This window comes from Prunus avium, chromosome 7 (assembly GCF_965620075.1).
Source record: "Prunus avium chromosome 7, drPruAviu1.hap1.1, whole genome shotgun sequence".
In the NCBI taxonomy this organism is placed as follows: domain Eukaryota; kingdom Viridiplantae; phylum Streptophyta; class Magnoliopsida; order Rosales; family Rosaceae; genus Prunus; species Prunus avium.
In genome coordinates, this window is record NC_142290.1 from 27,320,758 (window position 1) to 27,338,681 (window position 17,924).

A 17,924-nucleotide genomic window follows, 5' to 3' on the forward strand; every position below is an offset into this window, starting at 1 on the left:
GACCATGCATGAATCTAGCTAGAAGACTGTTAGAAATGTGCCCTAAGAGCCAATACATTTGATGTAATCTCCTTAGAATACATTTCGTATATGATAAATAAAGGGCAATATTATTTTGTTATCTTTTATGTCGTGTAAAGAAACAAAAGTCCAGGGTGTACTAAATAAGAGATAAAGTAATCTAAAGAAGTTTAGATTCGGGAGACCTTTAATCTCTAACTGTAGTATCCCAAAATGTTCCTAATCATAAGGTTATCAAATGGGCATTGATAAACCGTCAAGATTGGCACATACTATGTATGCTCAATGATGAGGATGGTTGGTCTCAAACCATTTGTGTAGTTGACACTAATACAAGTATGTGGGTGCTCATTAGTGAATGAGTACACTGAACGCGATCAACCGCAGTTCTCGTATGGAGTATTTATCTATATGTCAAACGAGAACTTATAGTTGTAATAATGCAAATTAGTCCTTAGACCTGAGGCATCATGGTTGTCTTGTGATGCGTTATTGATCTTTGATAACTCACAAAGGCAAGTCGTAAAAGATTTTCCTTATGTGTTATTGGGATCTCTTAATTCATCATGGAGATATGTGAATGTACAATAAGGAATATCTACCTTTGATAAGAAAAGGAGAATGTTTCAAGATATGATTCAGTGAATCTTCGGCCGAAGTACTTGAACATGATTTAAAAAGTGTTTTAATTATGTTCTATTGAATCATATGAGGTTAATCATATTAGGGGTTTGACATTATCAATCCGTACCCTAATAATATGATTGGAAACATTGTATAAGAGAAGGATCGTATTGCATTGCAATTCCAACTGAATAGGTTCTTCATCTATTCTAATTAGCTTGGGTAGCCATGATATATTGCTAGATGTCACTCTTGGCTTGTGGAAGTCCTAGGACTGATTGTGATCAATCCAAAATAAAGGAAGAATTAAAAGGGGGTTTTAATTCCAGTTGGTTAGAAAGAGTTCTAATGTTTTCCCACTGCCTTGCTAAATTAGAACCTAATGGATCGCACACCTTAAATGGTTAACTTTGAGTAATACAAATGAGAATGAGGAAATCAATTTGATTGATTTGATGTGGATGATTTACTACGTGTAAAAATATATTTGGGCCTCGGTAATAGTTAATGAGAAGCCCAAATGGTTGGGTATCAAGCCCATGGACTTAAGACACCTAAATTATGGCTTAAGTGTCATAAGGCCCAATTTTGGAAGCCCAATGGGGTTTGGCCGAAAATGCTTAAGTAAAGGTGTATGGGAATTGTTTCCATAAGCTAATTAACACAACAAACACAATCCAACATCAACCAAATGGGTTTGGGAGATCAAAGAGAGACAATTGTGAGTTTTCAAGAGTGAAACACAATCATCTTTCAAAGGGGTTTAGATTGAAACCAATCTTGAGGATCTTGCACTAGCATCCTTGTATTCTCAAGATACTTCTTCTCATCTCAAGGTTCCATTGGTGTGGAGACTTAGAGGCCATATACTTTTGTGGCTCACAAGGAGGAGAATCAAAGAGGAGATCAACAAAGGGAAATCATCAAGAGAAGACCAAACACAAATTGGTTCATATAATTGCTTCAAGGGTAATTATATCTTATCCTTTTCTCTTGTACTTTCACTTTATGAAATCATATCAATGTTCATGGCTTAAGATACTTGGAAGAAGTTTTGTTTTGAATTTAAACAACCACCATATTCTTCCGCTGCAATTAATTTGATTAATTTGTATGTTTAATGTTCAAATCAACTTCTTAAAAATGTTTTAAAACTGACAATTGGTATCAGAGCCATAGGTCATGAACTTGATATGTTTCTAGGGTTTAGAGATGCATATGTGGGTTATAAATTCATTTAAAAGTATAATGGTTATACTTGATTTATTTTGATATGATTAAGTGTAAATCAAATGGAGTGAAAGGGGTTGTTTGGGATTTTGAATTTCCGGATTTATGTTTTGATGATTGATGCTATCTTTGTATGCATATATGTATGTATGAACATTAGAGCATAGTTGCATTAAAACCCCATGATTTTAACTTCATGAAATATTTGATACTAAGAGCATGAGATGGTTAAAATGGAATATGGATTTTTCCGGAAATAGCATGAACATTCATATAAGTTCATATGCATGTTCTTGGTGTTCTTGATGTTCTTGTTATGGGATCGTTTTGATCCATAAGTTAGGTGACTAATTTTGATGATTGTGTTTAGTGGAATTTTCCACCAAAATAGGTCAAAAGATGATGATGGTGTTTTATTATAAAATTAAAAGTTTTTCAAAATGTTTCCACTCAATAAACATTTACCCACCACACTAAAATTAATAAGATTACTTTGGTGAGTGTGTGGGGCTATCTAGATTTAAATTATGGTGATTTGATATAAAATGCAAAAGTTGTTCAAATTATTCCCATCACTAATTTTTTACCCACCACACTAAAATTAATTTTGATTACTTTGGTGAGTGTGGTTGGCCTACCTAGTCACATTCATGATTATTCACCTTGTTGGAATAATCATGATCACCACTTTGTTTTATACAAATGCATGCTTTAACCCCACACCCTAGTGGATCAACTTTGGATCCATTATTAATTGTTGAATAGTTTTGGACATAATTACTATATATGATAAGTGTAACTATGTCCAATAGATTTCCACAATTACTTTTGCTATTGTAGTAAAACGTTTTCACTCCATGGTAAATTTATTTTGAATATGGTTACCACTTGAATTAAACCCACATATGTATGCAACCCAAGAGCATGTATTTACATTGCTAGTTTAATTGTTTAAAGCGTTTAAATAATTAAAGGATGGTTATGGACTTAGACCAAACAATTGAGCTATGTGATTGGCCGCTTATTGGATATGTATTCGATTTTGATTGGCTATGTAATAATGAAATGGCTTTCATGCCTAATTTATTTGGCTATGTAATAATGAAATGGCTTTCATGCCTAATTTATTTTTATGCGCGCGTAATTAAAATGAATCACCTTCCAAGACCATGATCCAACATGGTGGCTCGTGTTGGATCAACAAGAAAGTCCATAATCATCCTATAAGCCCAATGCAATTTGAATGTTCGGTAATGACAATAATTAACCAATTAGTAGCACCATGTATTCTCGCTATCTTAAGCAAATGGTTTCTAAAATATTTAGTGGGAGTATTATGTGCTACTAATATGTTGCATTGGGAACCATTTAATGAGATTAGATAGGTAATTTTAACAGGATTAAAATTGGATTAAAATGAGACCAAATTAACTACCCTCAAAGCAATATTAAGTTGATAAGCGAAATGGCATTTTGAATGCTATTTTGTGGCCTTCCACCATGGTAGTCTCTTATTGGGTGGCACATTTACACTTTGTTGTACCTCAGTGAGGCAACATCCAGTACTTGTAACCATCCAAGGGAAGCCTATTACACATACTTGATGTAGTGCGGATAGATAACGAGTGTGGCCAACAAATCGTTAGGTTGAGGTCATGCTTGAAACCCTATACCCACAAGCATGATGGGAATAACTTAACTAAGACGAACGAAACCAACAAACTGTTAGGTTGAGGTCTAGTTCTCTAGAGGCCATAGTGATGGGTATTCACATGAATGATGTGATTGGATAAGAGTATCCTCTCATTAGTAAGATAGCAATCCAACAAACTGTTAGGTTGAGGAAAACTATATGAAATTGAGACTCCCATCCCCACTAAGAGTTTCAACGGAAACTCTCGGATTTCAAGAGGGATATGAAATTTGCCAAAAATAGTGGGAGCTACCATCATGACTTAAAGACCCTAAGTTTTTGGTAGAAGATTAATCTAAACTAAAATTTGTTTACGTTGTTGCAGAATTTTTCAAATGGCCGTTAAAAACCCAATCTCATCGATACTTAACAATTACATCCTTGATGGCACGAACTATCCGGGTTGGCTTCGCAAAATGAAACTTGTCCTTAAAATGGATGAGATTGATTATGTGTTGACACAAGCCCCACCACATATTGCTCCTGACGAAGAAGCTACTCAGGAAGAAATAACTGCTTATGAGAAGCATGTTAAGGATGATAGTAGAGGTAAATGTTACTTACTAGCATCCATGAATGATGAGCTACTAAAACAACATGAAGATATGGAAGATTGTGCTTCCATATTGCTTCACCTTAATGAGCTTTATGGTGAAGCTACTCGTAGCTTGCGATTCAATACAATATGTGAACTTGTCAACACAAAGATGACAAGAGGGACTCCGGTTAATCAGCATGGTCTCAAGATAATATCATTACTTGAGAAATTAGAAAAATTGGATTGTCCATTTAATGCTGAAGTTCAACAAGATTTTTTTCTTTCGTCCCTCTCATCAGATTTTTCCCAATTTGTTATGAACTATAATATGGGAAAGATGGAAAGTTCTTTATCTGAGCTACTCAATATGGCTATAGTAGCTGAAAAGAATATCTCAAAGGATAAAGGGCTGAAAGGGACAGTTGCGGTGTTTGAAAAGAGTTCTTCCTCCTCTTCCAAATCCAAACCGAAAGGTAAGGATAAGGGAAAGAAGAAGAAAGGTTTTCTAAAACCCAAGGAAAGAAAAATAACAAAGAAAGGCAAGGAACCGAAAGGAACTTGCTTTCACTGTGGAAAGGATGGACATTGGAAGAGAAATTGCAAGGATTACCTCGCAAGCTTAAAGAACAAGCCTTCAGAAGGTAACACTCTTGTTCTTGAATCAGTTTTTACAGTTAATACTTCTACCTGGATAGTTGATTCAGGAGCTAGTCAACATATTTGCAATTGTGTGCAGGGACTAGTAGGAAGTAGAAGACTCGGAAAAGGAGAAATTGTGCTAACTGTGGGTAATGGCACTAAGGTAGCTGCCAAAGCTGTAGGCACCTATCGTCTCAATCTACCTTCCGGGGAGACCCTGAATTTGAATAATTGTTATTTCATTTCTGGTTGTGTAAAGAACTTAATATCTGTCTCTATGCTTTTAAGAGACGGATTTGTTGTTTTGTTTGACAAACTACTTTGTTCTATTTCACATAATAATCGAATTATTGCTTATGCAAATTTGATTGATGGTCTTTTTCATTTAGAAATGAATGGTAGTATTAACTGTATAGATAAAGATGCACCTAGACCTAAAAGGCCTAGAGAAGTGGATAACTCAACTAAATTGTGGCACCTCAAACTTGGACACATTGGCCAAGATAGGATTCACCGGATGGCAAAAGATGGATGCCTTGGATCTTTAGACCCTGCTCCTATGCCTACTTGTGAATCTTGTCTACAAGGTAAAATGACCAAGTCTCCTTTTACAGGAAAAGGAGAAAGAGTTACAGAGTTGTTGGGGTTAATCCACACAGATGTTTGTGGACCTTTGTCTACAAACGCAATGGGAGGTTATTCATACTTCATTACCTTTACTGATGATCATTCACGGTTCGGGTACTTATACTTAATGAAGCATAAGTCTGAATCTTTTGAAAAGTTTCAGGAATTCAGAAATGAAGTTGAAAACCAAATTGGCAAGAGTATTAAAATCCTTAGATCCGATCGAGGAGGTGAATACTTAAGCACAGAGTTTCTTGATTACCTCAAGGAACATGGCATCTTATCACAATGGACTCCACCAGGGACTCCACAACATAATGGCGTTTCTGAAAGGAGAAATCGAACCTTAATGGATATGGTTCGTTCCATGATGAGCTATACTGATTTACCTATATCCTTTTGGGGATATGCACTTGAAACAGCAATTCATTTGTTAAATAGAGTGCCTTCCAAATCTGTTCCACAAACTCCATACGAAATGTGGTTTGGGAAGAAACCAAGTCTTGGTTATATCAAGATTTGGGGTTGTCCAGCATATGTCAAAAGACAAGATGTGGATAAACTAGATGCAAGGTCAGTGAAGTGTAGATTTATCGGGTATCCCAAGGAAACTATGGGATATTACTTCTATCACATCGACGAGCAAAATGTGTTCGTCGCAAGGTCAGCTACCTTCCTAGAAAGAGAATACGCTCTTGATGGGAAAGGGGGACATGAGATAGAACTCAAGGAATTGTCCAAAGAGCTAGAAATCAACACTGAACTGAATGCAATCCCAAATCCACAAACTGATATGACACAAACTCCGCGTAGTTCAAGTAGGGTTAGAAGAATGCCTGAGAGGTATTACGGTTTCCTTCATGAAAACGAAGGAGAGTTAAATCTCCTAAGTGATTGTAAGGATATTGAAGACCCTTCGAACTACAATGAGGCAATGTCAGACATTGACTCACAGAAATGGCTTGGAGCCATGAAATCCGAAATGGATTCTATGTATACCAACCAAGTCTGGACTCTAGTTGATCCGCCTCCTGGTATTGTACCAATAGGAAATAAATGGATCTTTAAGAGGAAGATAGGCTCAGATGGGAAAATAGAAACCTACAAGGCAAGGCTAGTAGCAAAGGGCTACAAGCAGAGAGAAGGGATTGACTATGAAGAAACCTTCTCTCCTGTTGCTATGACAAAGTCTATTCGGATTTTGCTTGCAATAGCTGCATACCATGATTATGAGATTTGGCAAATGGATGTGAAGACGGCTTTTCTTAATGGCCACCTTCAGGAAGAACTATACATGGATCAACCTGAAGGCTTCATCTCTACAGCTGATAAGCATAAGGTATGCAAGCTACATAAATCCATTTATGGGTTGAAGCAAGCTTCTAGGAGTTGGAACATCCGCTTTGATGAAGTTGTCAAATCGTTTGACTTCATGCAAAACATGGATGACCAATGTGTGTACAAAAAGGTCAGTGGGAATTCGGTAGTATTCCTAGTGTTGTATGTAGATGACATACTGATTATTGGAAACGATATAGGAATGCTATCTTCAGTGAAGCTGTGGCTCACTAAATCATTCGCAATGAAAGATTTAGGAGAGGCATCTTATATACTTGGTATAAAGATTTATCGTGATAGATCTCAGAAAATAATTGGATTATCTCAATCCTTGTATATAGATAAGGTGCTAAAGAGATTTCATATGGAACAATCTAAGAAAGGGTTACTTCCAGTTAGACATGGACTTCACCTTTCTAAGAACATGTGTCCGAAAACTCCTGAAGATATACAGCAGATGAGTAAAATCCCTTATGCATCAGCAATAGGGAGTCTCATGTATGCCATGGTTTGTACAAGACCGGATATCAGTTATGCTGTTAGTATAACAAGTAGATATCAGTCAAACCCAGGATTAGATCATTGGGGAGCCGTTAAGTGTATCCTTAAATACTTACGAAGAACTAAGGATATGTTCCTTATTTATGGAGGAACATCAGAGTTACAAGTGGAAGCGTTTACCGATTCTGATTTCGCATCTGATGTTGATGATCGTAAATCCACATCTGGGTATGTCTTCATTCTGAATGGAGGCGCTGTTAGTTGGAGAAGCTGTAAACAAAGTGTTACGGCTGACTCCACCACTGAAGCTGAGTACATTGCTGCCTCAGAAGCGGCAAAGGAAGCTGTTTGGATGAAAAAGTTCATTACCGAACTAAATGTGGTTCCAACCATAATGTCACCAGTGCCTTTGTACTGTGACAATAATGGGGCGATAGCTCAAGCCAAGGAACCAAGGTCTCATCAGAGATCCAAACACATTGAAAGAAAATTCCACAAGATTCGAGAACTCATTTCGAATGGTGATGTGTGCATCCTAAAGGTTGCATCAGCAGACAACGTAGCAGATCCACTCACTAAGCCTATGTCACAGTCACAACTGGATAGACATACAGAGAAAATGGGTATTAGATACATGGCTAAATGGCTCTAGTGCAAGTGGGAGATTGTTAGAAATGTGCCCTAAGAGCCAATACATTTGATGTAATCTCCTTAGAATACATTTCGTATATGATAAATAAAGGGCAATATTATTTTGTTATCTTTTATGTCGTGTAAAGAAACAAAAGTCCAGGGTGTACTAAATAAGAGATAAAGTAATCTAAAGAAGTTTAGATTCGGGAGACCTTTAATCTCTAACTGTAGTATCCCAAAATGTTCCTAATCATAAGGTTATCAAATGGGCATTGATAAACCGTCAAGATTGGCACATACTATGTATGCTCAATGATGAGGATGGTTGGTCTCAAACCATTTGTGTAGTTGACATTAATACAAGTATGTGGGTGCTCATTAGTGAATGAGTACACTGAACGCGATCAACCGCAGTTCTCGTATGGAGTATTTATCTATATGTCAAACGAGAACTTATAGTTGCAATAATGCAAATTAGTCCTTAGACCTGAGGCATCATGGTTGTCTTGTGATGCGTTATTGATCTTTGATAACTCACAAAGGCAAGTCGTAAAAGATTTTCCTTATGTGTTATTGGGATCTCTTAATTCATCATGGAGATATGTGAATGTACAATAAGGAATCTCTACCTTTGATAAGAAAATGAGAATGTTTCAAGATATGATTCAGTGAATCTTCGGCAGAAGTACTTGAACATGATTTAAAAAGTGTTTTAATTATGTTCTATTGAATCATATGAGGTTAATCATATTAGGGGTTTGACATTATCAATCCGTACCCTAATAATATGATTGGAAACATTGTATAAGAGAAGGATCGTATTGCATTGCAATTCCAACTGAATAGGTTCTTCATCTATTCTAATTAGCTTGGGTAGCCATGATATATTGCTAGATGTCACTCTTGGCTTGTGGAAGTCCTAGGACTGATTGTGATCAATCCAAAATAAAGGAAGAATTAAAAGGGGGTTTTAATTCCAGTTGGTTAGAAAGAGTTCTAATGTTTTCCCACTGCCTTGCTAAATTAGAACCTAATGGATCGCACACCTTAAATGGTTAACTTTGAGTAATACAAATGAGAATGAGGAAATCAATTTGATTGATTTGATGTGGATGATTTACTACGTGTAAAAATATATTTGGGCCTCGGTAATAGTTAATGAGAAGCCCAAATGGTTGGGTATCAAGCCCATGGACTTAAGACACCTAAATTATGGCTTAAGTGTCATAAGGCCCAATTTTGGAAGCCCAATGGGGTTTGGCCGAAAATGCTTAAGTAAAGGTGTATGGGAATTGTTTCCATAAGCTAATTAACACAACAAACACAATCCAACATCAACCAAATGGGTTTGGGAGATCAAAGAGAGACAATTGTGAGTTTTCAAGGGTGAAACACAATCATCTTTCAAAGGGGTTTAGATTGAAACCAATCTTGAGGATCTTGCACTAGCATCCTTGTATTCTCAAGATACTTCTTCTCATCTCAAGGTTCCATTGGTGTGGAGACTTAGAGGCCATATACTTTTGTGGCTCACAAGGAGGAGAATCAAAGAGGAGATCAACAAAGGGAAATCATCAAGAGAAGACCAAACACAAATTGGTTCATATAATTGCTTCAAGGGTAATTATATCTTATCCTTTTCTCTTGTACTTTCACTTTATGAAATCATATCAATGTTCATGGCTTAAGATACTTGGAAGAAGTTTTGTTTTGAATTTAAACAACCACCATATTCTTCCGCTGCAATTAATTTGATTAATTTGTATGTTTAATGTTCAAATCAACTTCTTAAAAATGTTTTAAAACTGACAATTGGTATCAGAGCCATAGGTCATGAACTTGATATGTTTCTAGGGTTTAGAGATGCATATGTGGGTTATAAATTCATTTAAAAGTATAATGGTTATACTTGATTTATTTTGATATGATTAAGTGTAAATCAAATGGAGTGAAAGGGGTTGTTTGGGATTTTGAATTTCCGGATTTATGTTTTGATGATTGATGCTCTCTTTGTATGCATATATGTATGTATGAACATTAGAGCATAGTTGCATTAAAACCCCATGATTTTAACTTCATGAAATATTTGATACTAAGAGCATGAGATGGTTAAAATGGAATATGGATTTTTCCGGAAATAGCATGAACATTCATATAAGTTCATATGCATGTTCTTGGTGTTCTTATCCTTTTCTCTTGTACTTTCACTTTATGAAATCATATCAATGTTCATGGCTTAAGATACTTGGAAGAAGTTTTGTTTTGAATTTAAACAACCACCATATTCTTCCGCTGCAATTAATTTGATTAATTTGTATGTTTAATGTTCAAATCAACTTCTTAAAAATGTTTTAAAACTGACAAAGACTTGCTGCAAACATAATGTCTGGTCTTGTTGCAGTCAAGTATAGCAGACTTCCAACAATCTGCCTATAGACCCCTTCATCAGCTTGTTCACTCCCATCTTCCTTGGATAGCTTTTCATTCATTGCAAGAGGAGTAGCTACAGCTTTACAGTCCTTGAAACCAAACTTATCCAGCAGTGTCCTTGCATACTTCTTCCGACACAAGAAGATGTAAGATTCTGCTTGTATCACACCTAACCCCAAGAAATGATGAAGCAAACCAAGATCAGTCATTTCATATTGCCTCATCATTTCAGTTTTGAACTCCATCATCAAATCCCTTGAACTTCCAGTGCAGATAATATCATCTACATACAAAGAAACAATGAGAATTCTACTTTTTGCAATTTTCACATATAGTGTAGCCTCACTAGGACTTCTTTGAAATCCTGCATTTGTGAAATAAGAATTGATCTCATCATACCAAGCTCTTGGAGCTTGTTTAAGACCATACAGAGCCTTCTTGAGTCTGTAAACTCCATATTCTTTGTTTTTAATCACAAATCCAGGTGGTTGATCAACATATACTTCCTCATGCAATACCCCATTCAGAAATGCTGACTTCACATCCAGTTGAAACAGCTTCCAACCTCTCTGTGCAGCCAAGGCAATCAAAGTTCTAACTGTATCAAGCCTAGCAACGGGTGCAAATGTCTCATTAAAATCGATTCCAGGCTTTTGAGAGTATCCTTTTGCAACAAGCCTTGCTTTGTTCTTCTGAACTGAGCCATCAAGATTTAACTTAGTTTTATAAACCCATTTGACTCCAATTACCAGCTTATGAGATGGTCTATTAACCAGCTCCCAAGTATTGTTCTTTTCAATCATCTCAAGTTCAGTTTCCATTGCCTTTTGCCATGCTGCATCCTTGATAGCTTCTTCAAAGGTTTCTGGCTCAACAATGCATAGATTACACCTTTCATACACTTCTGCAATACTATTATATTTCAGAGGTGTATGATCTACATCTTGTGGACCAGAAATAACCTCAATCTGTTCTTCTTCTGAGACCTCTGCTTGAGTCAGATTTGCATCATCAGTTTCTTTCTCTTTCTCAGATAGCATATTAGTTAGAGGAATTGCAATACTGCATTCCTTTTGTGCATTCCAATCCCAACTTGCATCTTCATTGAATACCACATCTCTTGAAATAATCACACTTCCAGTAGCAATATTATACAGCATGTACCCTTTCTCACAGCTGCCATATCCTAGAAATACATACCTTTTGCTTGTCAAATCCAGCTTCTGTCTCTGTTGATTTGGAACATGTGCATAGTGTAGGGGCTTTTTCCTTCCGGCAGCAAGTGGGCTGGGCTGATGAAGTTGTCCCCTCTGTTTGAGTTCGAAATTAAGCCCCAAAATGCTTCGAAAGGGCAGCAAGGCCTTAGGAAGTATTTTGGTTATCTTCACCAACAAAAGCAACAAAAAGTTACAGATAGTTTCTTCACATTCACAGACGAACTTTTGGGCTTGGCATGAGGGGCATGTGGCATGAGAGCAAAGTTATCATGGGTTTAGCACTTTAAGAAAGAGAAAGTCGTGGGTTCCTATGGAGGTCAGAGGTTCTAATGGAAGGGAAGTTTTGGGTAATTTTCGTAGCTTCCGGCAGCTTGACAGTGTCTCCGTTAGAACTGTAGCAATCTGCCAAAGCAGGGGAGATAGGGAAAATGGGCAAGCAAAGCACGAAAATTGCTGGGTTTGCAAGTGAGAGAGAGGAAGCTTGCTCTCTGAAGGTTGGGTTGTGTTGTGTCTTGGCTGGGTAGAAGAGGCCCTATTTATAGTTGCTGGGGTTTGCTCTTCTTCAAGAAACCCTAATGGTTTCTTCCTAACTTAGCTAGGCTCTCTTCTTCCTTTCTTCTCTTCCTTCTTGACTTACCTCATGGTGGCAAGGTCAGCTCTGTCCAATCCCCCAAAATCAGAGATTTTGGGTGCTCCAAGCCTCTTCCAGCGGCTGCCTCAGAAGGGAGCTTCCCCTTTTCACCCATATTCTTCCTCCTCTTTCTTCCTCTTTCCATGGCCAAGTCTGATGAAGGAAAGAAAGTGGCTGTACCCGTTGGTTTAAGGGGTGGCATCCTTCTTGCGTGCTAAAATTCCTTGGTTTCTTGAATTCCTATACTTGGAACTAGTTCCCAGCAGCCACCCATATGCAGATTTCCAACGTTGGTTTTGTGGTTTTGTCTCCAAACTGAGTGCCAGGGTCTGAGCTGGTTTTTATCCTAATTATGTTGGCTTTTTAACCATATGATCTATCCAATGGATGGGGTGGCTTTGTCAAATGTTGGGCTTTTTGGTTAGTTTACTCTAATTGGGGCAATGGGCTTATTTTGGTTGGGCTATCTTAGTTGGAGCAATGGGGCTATTTTGGTTGGGCTATTCTAGTTGAGGCAATGGGTTGCTTTCTTCTCTTGTGCTTACCCACGTTTGGGCCTAAGAAAATGGGCTTGAGTCCCGAGGCCCCCAAGCGACCCGAGACTTCCATTTCTTGACCCATCGATGGGCCCCATGATAACTTGTTACCATCCATACCACAACCCACTCAAGCAAGCCCTGGGCATTTGAGTGGCTTGAGCCCACTTAAGCTTGTAGCACGACGTGTTGCTTATTTGCTTGGCGTGGCATGTGTGCAAGCGCGTATGACGAACTTTCGCGTGCCCTAATCGGGCTTCTCCTCGGTAAGGTATTGCATTGGGCCGAGAATTTATTTGGGCCGAACCGTGGATTTTTTGGGCCTCAACACATAGCACAAGGAACCAAATATTCTTAAGTGCTTGATTCCTGGCCTTCTTCCAGTATAAGCCTCAAATGGTGTCTTCTTGTCCAAAGCTTTAGTTGGACATCTGTTCAGAATGTACACTGCTGTATTTACAGCTTCAGCCCAAAAATCAAGTGGCATGCTCTTTTCAAACATCATGCACTTAGCCATCTCCACTATAGTCCTGTTTTTCCTCTCAGCCACACCATTCTGCTGTGTTGAGTATGCCACTGTAAGTTGCCTCTCCATTCCCATTTCATCACAGAATCCATTGAACTCATTAGAGGTGTACTCTCCTCCCCTATCACTTCTTAGCTTCTTCACCTTATATCCACTTTGCAGTTCAACTGTGGCCTTGAACTTCTTAAAGACATGGAAAACATCTGACTTATACCTCAAGAAATAGACCCAGCACATCCTTGTGCAGTCATCTATGAATGTGAGAAAATAACAGTTTCCTGCTTTTGTAGTTGTTTGCATTGGACCACAAACATCACTATGTATCAACTCGAGAGGAGTAGATGCTCTAGTAGTGGTTTCTTTTGGAAAAACTTCTCTGCATTGCTTGCCCAAAACACATCCTTCACATACTCCTTTCTTAGATGTAATTTCTGGTAAGCCAATCACCATATCTTGCTTCTGCAGTAATTGTAAACTATCCATCACTACAAGAAAATTGGGTATTTACAGCGTGCTTTTTACGGCGAGCATAGTTTGCGCGCCGTAAAAAACTACTTTTTATGGCGTGCAATTTTTTCGTGCCGTAAATGTGATTTCCCTTTCCTCTTTTACGGCATGTTTTTGTTGCGTGCCTTAATTTTTGGGTATTAATGGCGTGCAAAATATGCACCCCATCAAAAGAAGACCACATTGATGGCGTGCAAAACATGCATGCCGTGAAAGAAGACCATAATAATGGCGTGCAAAATGTGCACGCCGTGAAAGGCCCCTCATTTAATTTTTGTTGCCCTCGAAAACTCTTCGTTTTCCCCCCTCAGAATTTTCTTATTCCAGAATACTCTCCCTCAAATTTTTCCGTGTAGCATTCTTTTCTTCTTCCCTAAATTTTACTCTCTCTCTCTCTCTCTCTCTCTAACCAAAAACCCTCTCTGGCTCTATCTAACCCCAAATCCCTGCGATTCTCTCCAACTCCAAACCATCTATCATTCTTTCTCATCTAGAAATCCTCTTGGTTCCCAAACCCTTTCACGACTGCAATCTCAAGGTAACCCTACCTCTCTCTATCGCTCTTTTATTTTCCAGATTTTATCAAAACGTTCTTTCAATTTAGTTATGTTTCTTTAGTTAGGAATTGTATGAGTCCTTGGTTTGTGGTTAATGAATTGTATTCGTAAAGGGAATTCTTGTTCTTTCTCCAATGTGATGTACTTGAATACCAAAATTTCCTGAATGTAACACTTCCAGTTTCTGATTTTATCAACGCCTTCGATACATTCTGTTTGTTTCTCACACTTGGACTTCTTTATGCAAGGAGTTGCTGTATAAATTTAACCAGATTTCTATGTTTTTTTGGGGAGTTTCTGCATGAACTTTTAGGGCTCTTTGCTATTTGAAATACCTGGTCAGTTTAGGCTAATCTGATTACACTAGTATTTTACTTTGACTGGGGGTGGAAAGAGATGTGAGGCTGTCATGAAAATATAAAATAGTATCAGGACTTCTCTGTTCTTGAGATGAATGTATAGTTATTTTAATTAACCCAGCTTCTGTATTGATTGGCGATTTATCTAGGAAAAGTTGTGCTGCTGCTTTATCCATTCCTTTCAGTTGCTTAAAATTTTTGGCATCAGCGTTGGTAAAATCAAATGTCGTCTTGATCTTTTAATAACCTTGAGTTTATATGCTAAATTTATACCTTTCTACTCTCTGCTTTTTTTACTTTAGGTTTGGTTTTAAGTTTTGGTCTGTGGGAAGAGGGGAAGGATTGAGGGGTTCAAGAAAGCTGTGAAAACTAGTTTCAGGTGATAGAAATGATTATGAATTGTGGTTTAATTTTGAGGAGTTTAAATCTGGTTTTTGTGCTGCTTATGGTCATACAAGATCTTCTTTGAAAATACTGATTTTTTAGAAGTTGATATGGCCCTAGAGAACTTTTGGAGGGTCATGAAGTTATAATTGTAGACTGATTGGATTGTGCTCTGCGACTTAGTTGTATAGGCCAACATTGTGACAATGTCACTGGAAGTTATCTACTATAAACAATTGTAGGAGTTTTCGAAGATCCAGTACAGCTTTATTACTTTAGTTTCCAATGGTCTCTATATAAATGCTTTCCTAGAACTATAGCCCACAAAACATATGCTTTTGTTACATGTACATGGTATGATTGTTTGCTCTTTTGTTTGCCTTGATTTTGTCAGGAGGAATGCCTGCTGAGACTACAGAGCCGGATAGATGTTCCCTATGACAGTTTAGTCCCTGAGCATCAGGTATATATATTAAGTGATTAATTTGCTCCTTCTTTTGGTATAGGCATTGAATTGACTAATTTGCGTTTGAAATAGAAGGGAAGCTATCCAATTGGGATGGTATTGGAGTGGAAGAGCCTTTGAAGTTTCTATTCAGAAGACTAGCTAGAGGTTTGATTTACTTTCTTCCTAATACAGCATAAGTTATAACCCTCTATTACAAAAAGGGATTGACAGATTGACAGACCCAATACAAGATTTATGTTAATTATTCATGTGAGATTATATACTTGTTTTTAAGATTGTTCATAACTCTTTTGGGGCAGAAGTTGTTAAGTTTCAGTTACCCATGTTGACTGTTAATTTTGCACAGGTTGTGGGTTAGTTTTGAGGTATAAGTACTTGGTTTTAAACTATACATATCCAGGATTGTAATTTGGTTGAAGTTTGATACCTGAGTTTGGTAAGCAGGACTGCAAAATCTGTCAAAAACAGGGGCTGCAGTTTCAGTTTTGAAACACTTATTTGGACTGCCTTATCTTATAAATTAGAGCACCATTTCTGTCAAATTTTATATGGTTTCAAAGTTTATTTAATCAGCTTCAGGATGCATGTAATTTGGTAGATTTTTATTGAGTTTAGGGTGTTTAATTCTGAGTTCAAAGTTTAATACACAGTAGCTGAAATTGCGTTAGTTTCTCTGGTGGTGCAGGAGCAACAACAGTTTTCTAAAAGCTCATGTCAAGACATTAGGTGGTGGTTCAATTGATGAATGTCAAGGTAAACTTAATTTACACACACAACTACCTACTTGATCATAATACCTGAAAAATTGGAGTTTATGGTTCTGCTGCTGACAGGATATTTGGAAGCAACAACAAAAACATGACTGGATAATTGGACAACCAGCTGATGGTAGCCCTGCTGCATAGTTTGAGAATAGGTTAGATGTGGTTTGATATGTTAGAGATTGATTTTTGTTATTATATTCATGAGTGAATGGGTTGGAGAGATTGTGAACAAGTTAATTGTAGGTTTTGTGAACAAGTTATTTGTAGGTTTGGCAACACTTTTATGTGTTTCTTTTATACTATAAAGAGTTTGTATTTGGAATTGATTATGATTGGTTTTCTTTTTAAGTTTGGTTGCAATACCATTGTTTTTTTTTTCCAGGGTAATAAAACATAGAAGTATTTTGTTACTATGAAACAAGAGTAGGAAGGAAATTAATTAATTTTTTTTATTAAAAAAAAGGTCAAACACAGCGTGCAAAACACGCCTTAAATGGGAATAAAAACCTTCTTTTATGGTGTGCATTGAATGCCGTAATAACTCTTTTATGGCGTGCAGAGCATGTCGTAAATAGTTGTCCAAACTTTTACAAAAGCTCAATCATGGCGTGCATTATTAACGCTTGCAGCAATCGAATGCACGCCATAAAAGAAAAATACTTTTTACGGCACGGCCTTTTATGGCATGCAGCAGCACGTCGTGAATTGTCATTTACGGCGCACATCGCACGCCGTAAATACCCAGTTTTCTTGTAGTGCATATTTAAATGCCCCATCCTTCTATGCCACATGATAGATGATTGACATACATTGACCTTGTAAGCAATATGCATCTCAGCCTGTAGCTTAAGTGGAAAGCTCCTGTTTCCTCTCATTGGAACTTTTGCTACCAAATTTGAGTATGAACCATCATCATAGATTTCAGCCTTTTGATTGCCAAACACTAAGTGATAGCCATGCTCCATCATTTGTCCAACACTCAGCAGATTTTCCTTCAAACCAGGCACAAGCATAACCTCCTTGATATACCTTCTGCCTTCTTTAGTTTCAACCACAATACTTCCTTTTCCAGTCACATCTACCAACTGTCCAGTACCCATTGCCACCTTTGCAGTCACATTCTTGTCAATATCAACAAGTAAATCCTCCTTACCTGTCATGTGATTACTACATCCACTATCAAGATACCAAACATCAACGCTTCCTTCCATACTAGCACTCACTTTACTAGCATAAAACATTGTTGGTGTATTGGTGACCTGAGTAGCATAATTAACTTGCTGCACAGGCTTCTTACTATAACAATCCTTTGCAATGTGACCAAACTTGTCACAATTATAGCATTTTGGTTTGCCTTTGAATCGACACTCTCCAAAGTGCAATTTACCACAATGCTTGCAAGAATTTTTAGCTCCATCAGTGGGTTTGTTATCCCACTTTTTCCCTTTATCTTTCCAATTCTTATGATGCTTATTATCCTGATTTCCAGTGACCTTAGCAGATTTGGAATCAACACTCAGACTAGCAAAAGCCTTTTCAGTCTTGTTCTCATGGTGTCTCTCCAATCTTTATGCAAAACTTTTCAGTAAAGCAACAACCTCTTGAACATCAATTGTATCTAGATCTCTTGAATGCTCAATAACAGAACAAATAGAGTCATAAGTTGATGGCAAACTTATTAACATCTTCTGAACAATCCT

At 37.4% G+C, this 17,924-nt stretch overlaps 1 long non-coding RNA gene across 1 annotated transcript; it reads left to right on the forward strand.

Moving 5' to 3' along the window:
* The first annotated feature begins 13,940 nt into the window (after window positions 1-13,940).
* Window positions 13,941-16,572, forward strand: LOC110746413 (uncharacterized). Its single transcript, XR_015837123.1, has 5 exons — window positions 13,941-14,229; window positions 15,386-15,454; window positions 15,530-15,604; window positions 16,146-16,213; window positions 16,294-16,572. It is a non-coding gene; the product is annotated as an uncharacterized LOC110746413 (long non-coding RNA).
* The last annotated feature ends 1,352 nt before the right edge of the window (window positions 16,573-17,924 follow it).